Genomic DNA, 13,217 nt, shown 5'->3' with positions numbered 1-13,217 from the left:
CTGTTCATCTGGCTCTCAGTACAGGCAACAGTTCAGGTTTGTTCAGGTTTCTCCCGGCATGTGATCCTTTTCTTCCTTTTTGCTAATGCATTTTTGTAGTTTTATATCTATCAGCTCTTATCAGTTGAGATAATAACAAATCTAAAGCTGTCAGGAAAATACATGATCACCATTCCTGCTTGCTGTTTCCACCCTGAAATTCATAGCAACAAGAGGATTAGCTTGAATTGAAGACTAAACTAGATTAGGTTTGATTAGCTATTCTCCTTTAGCAAAATAAACTCTAAACAAAACAAAACCCCAAACAAACAAAAATTAAAAAAATATGTCAGCAGTTCCGGAAAGGAGAGGTGCAAGAAGGTCAGGACAGATCCAGCCAGCCCTGAAGGTTATGCATCAGGTTGTGACTGGTGGCTGTCCCTGCCCTCTCTGGTCCATAGAGGCAAAGCTGTGGGTGGAAATCAACAGAAGGTGGGAGAAGAGAGTGAGGAAAAAGGAAATAATTGGAACTGGTGTGAGTTACCCTGTGATAGTCTTTTTGGTAACAGAAAACACGGGATTGAGAGCAAGCCCTACACAGTCTGGAGAAGGAGAGGGCAGCAGGAACATTTTGTTGCAAGTGGCAACAGCATGGATTGGAAAGATCTCTGAAATGGTGATGCTTTCCTCTTTTCTTCATGTCCCTGCCTTTTCTGCACAAGGTCTACTGCATCCTCCAGGGAAAACAGCTCCCCAGAGCAATGGCTGAAACCTAGCTTAGCTGTACAGAGAAAGGAATTCTGCTTTTTTTTTTTTTCATGTATAAGATGACTTTCAGATATTTAGATCCCCATGGGAGTCATCTAATTCTTCATGCTTGCTAATGAAAAGCAAATCCAGCCAGGTTTAGTCTTCCTCAACAGATTAACTGTCATAATATTAATTATTCCTTTCTATGAAGTATAGGGCCATTTAAAACTTTGTCCTTCTCTGTACTTAGGTGTTAAGGTTATATTAGTTATATGTGATTGTTCTGTTTAAACTGTAAAACACAAACTGAAACATAAACTAACTCTTTTTGGTATAGCAATGCCAATACATTTTAGGTACAATAAAGCATCAGGTATTAAATGCAAGGATGGGACAATGTGTGGTGGTGAGATGGCAAGAGCTTCACATGACAGGTTTTCAAAATCTAATGCTAATTACTTCTTCATCAGCTCAGAACTTCCATGTGTCCCTGACCTCTCTATTTCTCTCAGTGGGCCCAATATATTTTATATGCTGAAGCTCTTTAGTGTCTGGTTAAACCAAAGTTTCCAGGACATCCAGTTTACTTATGTTAGTTGTTCAAACACTTCGTTACTTTCCATGTGAAAATAAAATTTCCAACTCTCCAAATTGAAGTTGTCAACTTCAGCTGACAAACAATGATTTCTCAGAGGTTTTTTCACTTGGATTTCCCCTTACCCTCATTTGGGTTCCCTTCATAACTACTTTTTTTCATGAAAATACCTCAATAGCACATTTGAAGCACTTCTCAAGATTCTTTAAGGCAAGGGCAAGGTCTTCAAATGTCTTACACTGAGAGTATTAAAAAGGAGCTTGTTTGAGCAGCTCCAGGGCCAGCTGGCATGGAGAAGGCTGAGCAGGGGCAGGACCCCTAGATGGTCTAGATGATCATCCTCTGATCCTATGATTCTATTCTGTCACAGGGGCATGCCTGAGCTGGTGGCCTGTGTGATCTGAACCTGCTCAAGCCACCTCTGTGCTCATCACTGCTGTGGCACTAAAGGTAAAGCACTGCTGGGCAGAGAAGGCCTTGGCTGAGCTTGCTCCTGCATCAAGCAGCAAGGAGAGGAGGGTTTTGAGCCCCCATCTTTGCCAGCCACTGCCAGCAGCTTGGCTCTGCTGAGCTCCTGTGCAGGGAGGGAGAAGCCTGTGCCAGGGTGGAAAAGGCTTTGCTCAATCCTACACAGGAAAGGGCAGGAAGAAACAAATATTCTTCTCTTAAGAGGTGGTTCCTTCTCTTCTTTGGAGCTGCAAACTTCAGGCTTGGTTTCACTGTTGAGAAGTTCATAGTCAAATAGTCCATTTTTCAAAGGGATTTCTCCATGCTGATGAGGGCAGCCACCAGCCTGAATGGTGGGCTGTCTTGCCCTTAAAGAAAAGCCCAAACTCCCTTGTGCACAGCCTGAAAGGTGAGACAGAGTGGAAATTTTCCAGAGTAGAAATCCATTTTGATTTAGGTGAAATGTACATCTTATAGTTAAGTCTGTAAGCTTGCAAACATAGCTGTTTACTCTGACTGCCTGTTCTCACAAAAAGCCTATGCTCAGAGAAACTGCTTCAGCTGAAGGACAAGAGGGGGGCAGACAGAGAGACTGTCACGAGAGAGGGCAGCCTGACTCAGGAATTCTTCCTGATAAAGAAGAATTAGCAGCAAATGTCATGCAAAATCAGTAGAATGAATATGTATGAACCTATTGTGAAATTGCATGCATATGTATTTGATAGAGAGATCTGGAGTTCCCAGAGGTATGCATGGCTTTTGAGGGGAGCAGTGAGCACATGTGTCCAGCGCTGTAAAAAACATACTGGCTTTACAACTTTCACCAAAGTTGTGGAGTTTGTTTGCTTCCGCAAATCAAAGGAACAGAAAGATTTCACTGTCACGTCTTTTTGTCCCTCCTCCATTCCCCATACTTCATAAATTCTCATCTATAATTGATCGTTATATGTTGCCCTTATTTATTGATTGTATATCACTATATATTCCTAATTACTGCTTTAATTTTTTTTTCACCCAAAATTTGGCTTTCAGGCAATGCTGTTATCTTTCTTAGCACTGGAATCACAGCTTTTTGGCTGTTTAATGAGCTCTTCTTGAAAGAGCTCAGCATTCTCCATCACATTTGCTCCTTCTGGGTTTTTTTCTCACTCTCACTCTCTTCATCTGTGGGAAACCAGTCCTTCTGAAACACTAAAAATGTATAAAAGTCTGTTTTATTTTTGTCCATTGTAAATACTGGCAAGCAGTGATTACCATTCCATGGCTGACCACTTAGCTTCACCTGTAACAGAAGGGTCCAGACTGGATTTGTTTGGGATGAGTGTTCAAGATTAAAAAGTTATACTTGTAACTTTTAGAAAAAAAATGCCTTCAGAATAGTCTTGAAGGATATTGCAGCTCTTTCCTTACAGAAAGATTATGAAGAAAAGGGGGACTGTGAAATTTTCTTGTAACTTATTTGAATGCAGGAGTTCTTGTTCAGTCCATCATAGTCAAGTCAGAAATTATTTTTCTAACACTTGAGACTGATAGGGTAGCAGGTTGTATTTCAGCAGATGATTTATTTATAAATATGAGCAAAATTATTATTTATGACTGCAAATGCAGGATAAATTGTGAAATTTTACCTATAACCAGAGTTACAAAACTTCAGCATATATTTTATTCACAAAACTTCAGCATATATTTTATTCACAACCTTTCTTCTTTATACATTATTTAGCAAACATAACATGATCTCATTATATGTGGTCTTTGCCCCAAAGAGTTTGCAGTCTCATTCAGGCACCAAAGATTTTTTTTAGCAGAGGAAAGCATAATGAAGTAATTAGTTTTGAAATAAACAGACATCATTGCAGATTAGAGAGGATGCACATTAATTAAGGCATCATCCAGAACTGTTCTCTTGCAAGGCACGTGTTCTGCACCAGTCATGGCTAAAGATGTTACAGAAAGGACTTCACTGAAAGCAGAGACATTTCCCTTTGGATTATGACTGTGAAGTCATTTTATCCACACCAAGATCTGAAGTCCATCCATAAAACTGAAAGGAAAGTGATTTCAAAAGCCTTACATTATGTTCAGCCCTCCTTATACTCAGAGCACTTCCCCGTGGTTTGTATTGCTGGGAGCTGAAACCATTGAGGTGCTCAGTCCTCAGGCAGAGTTACAGCACCAGAAATTATTCCACGACAGTTCAGTGCCATTTACCGCGCCTCATCATACAGACAGCCTCTGAATGCAAATGGGAAGAATAATTTCATAAAATCATTTCTGGAACTGCATTATTTTAGTAATTAAAACCTTTACTTATACTTATTCAGGAATGAGCAGAATATTATATTAATGCACTGCACTTATTAAATTTTTGAGGCTGACTGGTAAATTTAGAGGTGATGCAAGACACCGTTAAACACCTTTGAGGAAAAAAATGGTCAGTGTTCTGATTAGTACAAATATGTGGGAATTGTCTCCTCAAATTTAGTTTGGTGGGAACAGATGGGCTTTTCCACATACCTGATTCTATGGCTATTTTGCTGTGCTTCAGATGTTTCTGAGGCACAGGTGTTTCTAGGCAACATTTACAGAATTCTCAGAGGAAAAATATCTGCATAGGAAAAGCAAAGCTAAAATCTGCCTGACCCAGCCCCTGTACTGAGTTAGCATGTTGTCTACTTCTTCAGTCATTCAAGGCCGAATAAATATGCTTATTTATTTCTTTGGCCTTTGTGTCAAGCTTTCAGGTTATGATTTGTAAAAACAGTGGGAAACCCAAACAGAGTGAGAGGAAGGGCAGGTTTGCCTTTAGAAACAAGCTGTGGGTCTACTGGTAGATAAAACTAGCACTAAGAGTTAAAAGAAACAATGGGAAGGATTCCACTGATTGATGAATGGAAAAAGATATATGCTTTTACAAATAAGCTTCAGGGTTGCTGATAAATTAAATTGGACATTGAAAGATGAAAGAAACAATGGGGAAAACCCTAAATTCCATAGAAATTAAAAATGAAAAGGGAGGGTTATACTTTAAAGGGAAATCTTTGGTATCAGGCATATAGGGAAGTCTGTACCTCTCAAGTACCTCAGCCAATAGGGAAAGAGAGAAGGGAAATGTGGCCGGGAAATTAGGATAAAAAGGAGGCTGCGTCCTCCAAAAATTTGAGACACCCCAGGGGAATGCCCCATGGCCTCTCCCTTTATTCAAATAAAGTAAAAGAACTCCTCTGTCTCCTTTTTGGACATAAACCTCTGATGTTTGTGGATTAATTTTCCTATCAACAGCAAACCCCAAGAGATATGTAAGGGAGTGCTGAAATGAAGACATTCATCAAATACTGATAATCATTCTGTTATCTCCCTAAGCATGGACAGGACACAGAAAACAAATGCAACAAAGCACATGCAGTACATTAAAATCCTAATTTCATCTATATTTTATCCTGCCAAAAAAACCCTGGATATTTCACAAACACACAAAAAATACGTATACAAAACTACACACAATACAAAAAAACAAGGGAGCAAGGCTTATTACTCAATAGAGTTTTAGTTACAATGTCTGATCCCAGGTTAAAGGAAAATGAGAGAAATCATCTCACTTTTCATAATTCATTAGAGAAATGTAAGACACTATAATTGATTCAGATGAGTACATGACACTTTTTTCATTGCCTCTTTTCTATTTCTCTGCCAGAAATCTCTTGTATCTCAGCTTCTTACTTAAGATTGTTAAATTACTAGTCAGAAGAACAAACCTTTCAAAAGATTTAGAGGTTCTACCTTCTGGACTATATATCATAGTAATTTAATGGTAACAAGCTGCAGTGCTGACTAAGTCGCTTTGATTCATAAGAATTTATGAGCTACTCAGAATATATCCAAAAACATGATTACAATTATCTGATGTGAGAAACAACTGCTCACTATGAAAATTTAAAAAGGTTTACTAAACCTTGACAAAAACACAACAAAATGACTATATAAGGAAAATTTCACAGTGCTGGGAATTGCCCTCATGGATACCCCATGACCAGTTCATCTTCAAGATGGATGCTCAGTCTTTTATACCCCTGGGGTTGCATCAGCCAGCCCTGGCTCTGCCCAAAGTCTGTCAGTCAGCTCTTCTTTGCCATTTATCGGTGGAGACTGCTTTCTTGTAACTTGATTGGAGGTCAGGTGTTGCCATGCCGCACCCCCTAAGCAAGAAGCTTTTCCATTCCCAACTGCCCCATGCAAGGGGCACATGTGCAAACCTTCTTTTTACCTGTCCTAGACAACCCCGGCTGTCTGATGGTCACAGTATAGGGGAAAAAGGAACTATGGGGAGAACAGAGGACATCTAAACTACAATAACATAACTATACATCACTAAAAGTTTTCTTAATATTCACACAATAGTTATCCCTTAATTGCGAGAGCCAATCATCTCATTATCCATCTATAACAATGCCCCCTTTTCTATTTTGTAAGTTATTTGATTTGATTAATTACTTGAGTAATTAACTCATTTTTAATAGTATATGTTGATATATACGGGCGAGGACAGTGGAAGAGGGTTTTAAGTAAAATGATTGGTAGAATTTGTGAATAAAGGTCCAGTATGGCTTTTACCCCCACCTCCCATGCCTACAGTGTTGCTGCCTGCAGCAGGGTTTTTATAATCTTCTTGGTGGCGAGTACAGGGGGGAGTACCTGGTCTTGCCCTCTGGTTCTCACTATATTTCTGTTCTAAGCAAATTAATGTTTTTCATTGTTCCTCCCCTTTACAGATACTTCCTATTTTCATAGCACAATTATATTAATTACTAATACAATTTAAATTTTCCGTTCAAAAATGTTAAACAGTTATCTAAAGCACTTAGAGTAGTGAGGTTTTCACTTGTCTTTCACAAAGTACAGTGTACATTTATATGTTTTAACAAGTCTACAACAAAATTAAGGCACAAGGTAAGAATGTAAATAACAGCAGTTTGAATGGGTTGTTTGTATTACTGTTATAAACTAAGTTGAACTCCACATATAGTACACAGGGAGTCAGGGGCTCTTCTGGTCAGTAGAGCTCAATAGTGATACATATATATTGACACACACAAACACACACATTTGTTTTCTCAGGTGAGACAGCAACCGAATGCACAGAGCCATGCACCCAGAGCCGTGTTTCTGGGTGTGCTCAGCCCATGTCTGCATGTAGGGGTATGTACAGAACTAGTACACACATGCACACAGGTGTGATGATGGTCACAGGGGTCTTAGGATGAGGGGAGAGACGTAGATCTTACTCCATGTTACAGAAGGCTTGATTTATTATTTTATGATATGTATTACATTAAAACTACACTAAAAGAATTGAAGAAAAGGTTTCATCTCAGAAGGCTAGCTGAGCTAAGAATAGAAAGGAAAAGAATGATAACAAAGGCGGCTGCCTCAGACTCTCTGTTTGAGCCAGCTCTGCTTTGATTGGCCATTAATTCCAAACATCCACATGAGACCAATCACAGATGCACCTGTTGCATTCCACAGCAGCAGACAATCGTTTACATTCTGTCCCTGAGGCATCTCAGCTTCTCAGGAGGAAAAAATCTTAAGGAAAGATTTTTAATGAAAAGATGTCTGCGACACACAGGTATTTGTTTACAGGTATAGAGCCTTGGCATACAGAGGTACCTGTTAGCAGCACACACCTGCACATACTCCCAGAGCTGCGCACACTCTACTTGTACATGCTAGCACACGTTTACACACGTGTGAGTGCCACAGAGACACTTACGCACAGTCTCTACCAATGCACACATGCTCACAAACACGAGACTTGCTTGTATGTAGAACTTGTATACATTAACACAAGCATATATATCTGCGCACACTAATATGTGTAATGTTATTAACACACATATCTTACATAGGGCTATGCTTACACTTGCAGAGCCTGTGCACACTCACAAACACAGGGCTGTACACGAACTTACTCATACCTGAGAGAAAAATTTAACACACATGCACAAAATAATGCACACAACACGTGTACACTTTGGTACTTGTGTGTGCACTCAGAGCTGTGCACACTGGCACACACAGGTATTGCACGTGCAGACTCACACACTTGGTACACATGTACCCATAGATGCACACTGGCACATATGTGTAAAGCACTCCCCCAAGCTCTTCTGGGAAGAGAGTAGTAGGATATCTACTGTTTGTCGCTACACTGTAGTGTTTTAGCCTCTGTGCCTTTGGGGTGGGATCAGACAGTGTTGTTTCAAAGGAAAGGTTAAAGAAAGACTGCTGGACTCCTGTCCCCCATCTCTCACTCCACAGCACTGGGAGGGCACAAAATGGAGCACTTGTTGTTGTTCCGTCCTCCCGCGGGGTCTTGATTGGCATGAAGGAGAAGCTATTTATTTAGACTGTGGAGACTTGGACCAGCACTCCTCCTACAAAGTACAACTTCAGCATAACAAGCATAAAAAAATTTGGCTTAGCTCCCTCACAAGGAAAAGAGGCCTTTCCCTTGAAATGAACACAAGCCAGAACCAGAGGGAAAGGCACTGAAATGAGAGAGAACAAGGCACAGCACCGGCCGCCACCCGCCCCCAGAATGATGAAAACACTGAGGCATTTCCCAGCAGACAAGACTGAAAGCTTTGAAATGAAGAGGCACCAAACCCTCAAACTTTCAGTGTTCCCAACATCTCACTCCATACCTCCACTCTTCTAAGGCTAAGTACAGATCCGCTGCATCCTCTCAGAAGAGGGCAACACAAAAACTAAATTCAAGTCCTCTTCCCCCAGCTAGTCAAACAAGAAGCCATCCCTCCTCCCTTGCCAGGTAAAATTTAAGAGGATTTCTGATATAATGAACAGTACTTAGAAACACAACACAAAGATTCCCATTGAACTAGTCCTTGCACCGCCTAACCCATTCAACACAATCAGGCAGTCCATCAAACCCCCCACACAGAGAGAACAGCTTGGCTCCAACCCTACTAAGATGTGACGCTGCCCACAGCACCACTGTGCAAAGTCTCTACAAGGTACCTGGAAACTGCTTTCCCCTGAAAGCCCTGCAAGTTTGCAAATGAAGTGACCCCAAACACACCAATGAAAGTGGAATGCTAGCAGAGGCCTCCCAACCCATGTCAATCACAACTGGATCTGCACACAAAACTTACCCGTAATGTACAACGTCCAAATATGTGATAGTGAACAAGAAATCCATACAAATGCACTGCTCAAAGAGTAAATAAATAGGCTATGGTATTCTCTACCCCTTTCACACCTATACTGTTGTGTTTTGTCAAGGGATACCTCTTACCTTTTTACTAAAAAGGGGGTGCTTTGAAATAACTACCAGTTCCTTCGACAGAACCTGTCTCCCTGATTAGTTAAAAGGAGAGAGAGAGAAAGAGAGAGAGACAGAAAGAGAGAGGAAGGAAGGAAGGAAGGGAAAAGGGAGAAAAAGAAAGAAGAAGCTCTGCCTTCTTGGAAAGTAAAAGCAAAACATTTTCTCGGAACACCAGTGGAAGCAGCTGCTAAGCCACTCACGTGGTGCTCTTGAGTTCGCGCGTCTCTACGCTGATGTATATCGCAGAGGAGTTTCTGCAGCTCGATACCCTGGCCAGCCTCTCTGGGCACAGCTGCCCCCCACCGGCGCACCCGAGTTGCTGCGGGCTGTGGCCGCCTCAATTACAATGATTTGAATCTCCCAAGACCGCTGCTGGGGAGGGGGGGATTTCCCGCCTCTCCCTTGGCCTTGGGATTCAGCAAGACCTGCTGCCTAGGGGTTGTAACACTTGCTGCTGCTGACTCGGGCCCGGGCCACCTGCTTGCTGGAAGTTTTTTTTTCAGTGGACCTGGAGCCAGTCACAGCACACCGCCGCAGAGGAACTGTGCTCGGACAGGGCTGGCCGCTAGTCCCTGCCCTGGTCCGCTCCCGCTCTGCATCTGGTCAGCCCCACACTGGTGGGCTCTGGAGAAGCTCTAGCACAACTAGAAGTTTTTGACTCTTAGTGGTCTCTACTGAGACAGAGTGGAAATTTTCCAGAGTAGAAATCCATTTTGATTTAGGTGAAATGTACATATTTGAATTCTTTGAATTAAGTCTGTAGCTTGCAAACATTACTGTTTAGTCTGACTGCCTGTTCTCACAAAAAGCCTATGCTCTAAGCAACTGCTTCAGCCGAAGGACAGAGATAACGGGGGATGGCCCTTGAACTCTGAAAGAGAGAGGCTGTTACAGAACGAGGGTCTAAATGACCCAGGAATTCTTTCTAATTGTTAAAAATGCCAATCACTTGTTTTTAAAATTTTTAAAAGTTTAATAGTAATAAAATGGTTATTAAAATAGTAATACAATTAGAGTAATAATAATTTGGACAAATTGAATTAGGACAATATGAGACAGTAAATACAAAGAGTTACGGACGTCTGGGTACCTTTTTCTGGGCAGCATGAGCCCGAAAAAGGACACCCATTAACAAAGGATTAACCCTTAAAAACAATAGCCTGTTGCATATTCATACACTTCATACATGATGCATAAATTCCATTCAAATACAGGATTCTGTCTGGTCATCGTCAACTTCTTCCTCCGAATCCTAACAGCGCCTTTGAGGCGGGAAGAAGTTCATTTCTTCTGATAAGAGGGCCATAAATTCTTCTTCTCTGAAAAATTTAAGTGTCTTGTGGCTGCTATCTCACTGCGAGTCCTTTCTTTTAAAAAAAAGTATCCTACATAGCATCGTTTCTATTTTAAGAATTTTTATAACCTAAAACTATATTTAACACAGTACTTAAGAGAATTAATACAGCATTACTTTCTAACACAACACATATAGTATTCATTGTAATATTTGCGAAAAGCCAGTCATAAAATACACGCATTTTTCACACTGATAAAGAAAAAATAAGCGGCAAATGTCATGCGAAATCAGTAGAATGAATATGTATGAATTTATTGTTAAATCGCATGCATATGTATTTGAGAGGGAGATAAAAAAGGATCTGGAGTTCCCAGAGGCAAGCATGTCCTGTTTAGGGGAACGATTCCCACGTGTGTCCAGCACAGTAATAAACATATCGGCTTTATAACTTTCACAAAAGTTGTGGAGTTTGTTTGTTTCTGCAAATCACTACGCAGAACACGTCCCACGGCATTGCCGCCAGGCTGGAGACTGCTGTGATTTGCAAGGTTACACAGCTGAGCCCGCTTGCTTCCCTGGCGGCACCACACCTCTGAATGTCTCGGTCCACAAAAGCGCGTGTCCCATCGCCGGCAGCCCGACAGACCTCTGGGCTCTAACGCCCTTCCCTCCCTCCCCGCCCCAGCAGCATCGAGCTCAAAGGTACTTGGCGCCAGCAGTCCAGTGCCTCCAAACTCCCCTGGTCCATGAGTGTAGATTTTGCTGCCGGCAGCCCTGGGCTCCAGTGCGTCTGATGGCTGCAGTCACCCTCATTTGGGTCAGAACCGCTGAAAGCCACTACACCGGACATTCTTGGCTTGCTACCACCCATGCAGGCCCGTGCGGTCGCCGGCCTGGAAACCCCGTGCACTCGGAGAAAGCCGCTGCCAGCAGCCCTTCCGCCACCTCTGGGCGCCATCACACATGTCCCAGTCCCACGGCTCCACAGAGGAACTGTTATGAATAAGAAGCTTGACTAGGCCAATATTCAAGCAGCAATCAATTTATTAATTAATATGGTAAAGTATGAGCAATACAGCGCTGAGTACAGTGGGGGAAGTTTTCCCTCCAACTGCACACCGTTAGTTGAGGGTTACAGGTATTTATAGGGGTAGTCATCAGCTTTCTCAGCAGTTTCTATTCCAATTTTTACTCATCAGCAGTTTCTATTTCCCAATTTTTATGTCACAATTCTATACACTGTTGTGATTTAGTTTTTCTCAGGATGTATCCCAAAAGGAGTATCCCCAGATGGTGGTGGTCCGGTTTCCGAAAGAAGAAAGACTAATCCCATCTGGTGGAGTCCAGTTCCCCAGATGTGGGTCCACCTTTTAATTGCAGAGACTGTAAATCTCATAACAGTGATGTCCAGCTTCCCTTGGTCGAAACCATAAATCCTTGAGGTGATGTTCATCTTCCTTTCTCAAGCTGTTTTCCCTGCTTTATTAAGGTGTGAGATAAGCATATTTCCTTTATATATATTCCAAATCTATAGTTTCAAGGATACAAGTAATATTCTAAAATTATACTTCAAAAGGTTATAATTGCAGAACTCTTTAAGGATTAACTACAAGCAAATAAGCAACATCCTTAACGCTTTAATTCCAATGCTCCTAAATCAACCAGGGTTCATTGCAAACAAAACATAGGTTCAAAGGCCTTCTTCCATGCTTTATTTTCCTCAGTTATTATTAGAATTCACAACTGTCCCACTGTTGGTCTCCACACATATTGCAATCACAAAAACACACATTGCCTGTTTGTACCTGACACGAAACACAGCCATGGCGAACCCCATGCTCCAGCCACTCTCTGACCGCCAACAGCACTGCACAGGCATCGTGCCTCCATCAGTCTTCCCCTGCCCCTACTGGGCCAGTGCGCACCAGAAACTCTCCGCACCCACTACCGCCCACACAGGCCCACTCAGCCTCTGGCCCGGAAACTCCATGCATTCGGCGAAAGCCACCACCGGCAGCCCTCCCAGTGCCCATGGTACTCCGCCGCCTCCAGGCACCATCACCTATGTGGCATCTCGATCCCACAGCTCTACAAAGGAGCCACGGCGGACTCTCTGCACCCAGCATGGCTGCAGACAAAGGTCTATGCAAACTTGGCCCCTGGCCATGTCCACACCCACTGATCAGGAGAGCCACTGCAGTGGCTCCGTGAAACCCTGCTCGCCCTCTCCTGCAGCCCCTGCCCGGGGAACCTGCGCACTCCTCCTGAGTGGCGGCCTCACCGGTGCCAGCCACCACTAAGTCATTGTGGTCAGGCACACCTCGGCTGATAACCTCTTCAAGTTATTGTGCAGCTTGCACACCAGGAGCTTACAGCAATCAGTACATCCATGTGGAGCAGCCACGCGGTCCTTCCCGCCCCCCGCTGCCTGTGGGCTGGGAAAGTTACCTCAACTACCCGTCCTGACACAGGCCATTTTCTGCTAAATGGGGATTTTTGCTATCACTTTAACACTGTGGCTCTCAACTTGGTGACCTCCAAGTGCTCTTGAGCTCTTACAAATCCCTTAATCTTAAGTGTCCTGCCAGGCTGGGGGTTCCTGCTTTTGTCTTTTATGCATCCCACCTGCCGCATTTCAGCCCTTCTTCTACAAGCATCTTGCCAGTGCCAGGGTTCCCCCCTTTCTTCTCTTACACGTCCCGCCCTGTTTCCAACTGTCCACTATCCTGAAGCTTCAACAGACCAGGACGGATCCATATATTACTAATGTGAAGCTCACGTTCATATACTGGAATTACGGAACT

Source organism: Molothrus ater, chromosome 3 (genome assembly GCF_012460135.2).
Source record: "Molothrus ater isolate BHLD 08-10-18 breed brown headed cowbird chromosome 3, BPBGC_Mater_1.1, whole genome shotgun sequence".
NCBI lineage: Eukaryota > Metazoa > Chordata > Aves > Passeriformes > Icteridae > Molothrus > Molothrus ater.
The sequence above is the reverse complement of the archived record's forward strand: the minus strand, read 5'-3'. Positions refer to the sequence as shown.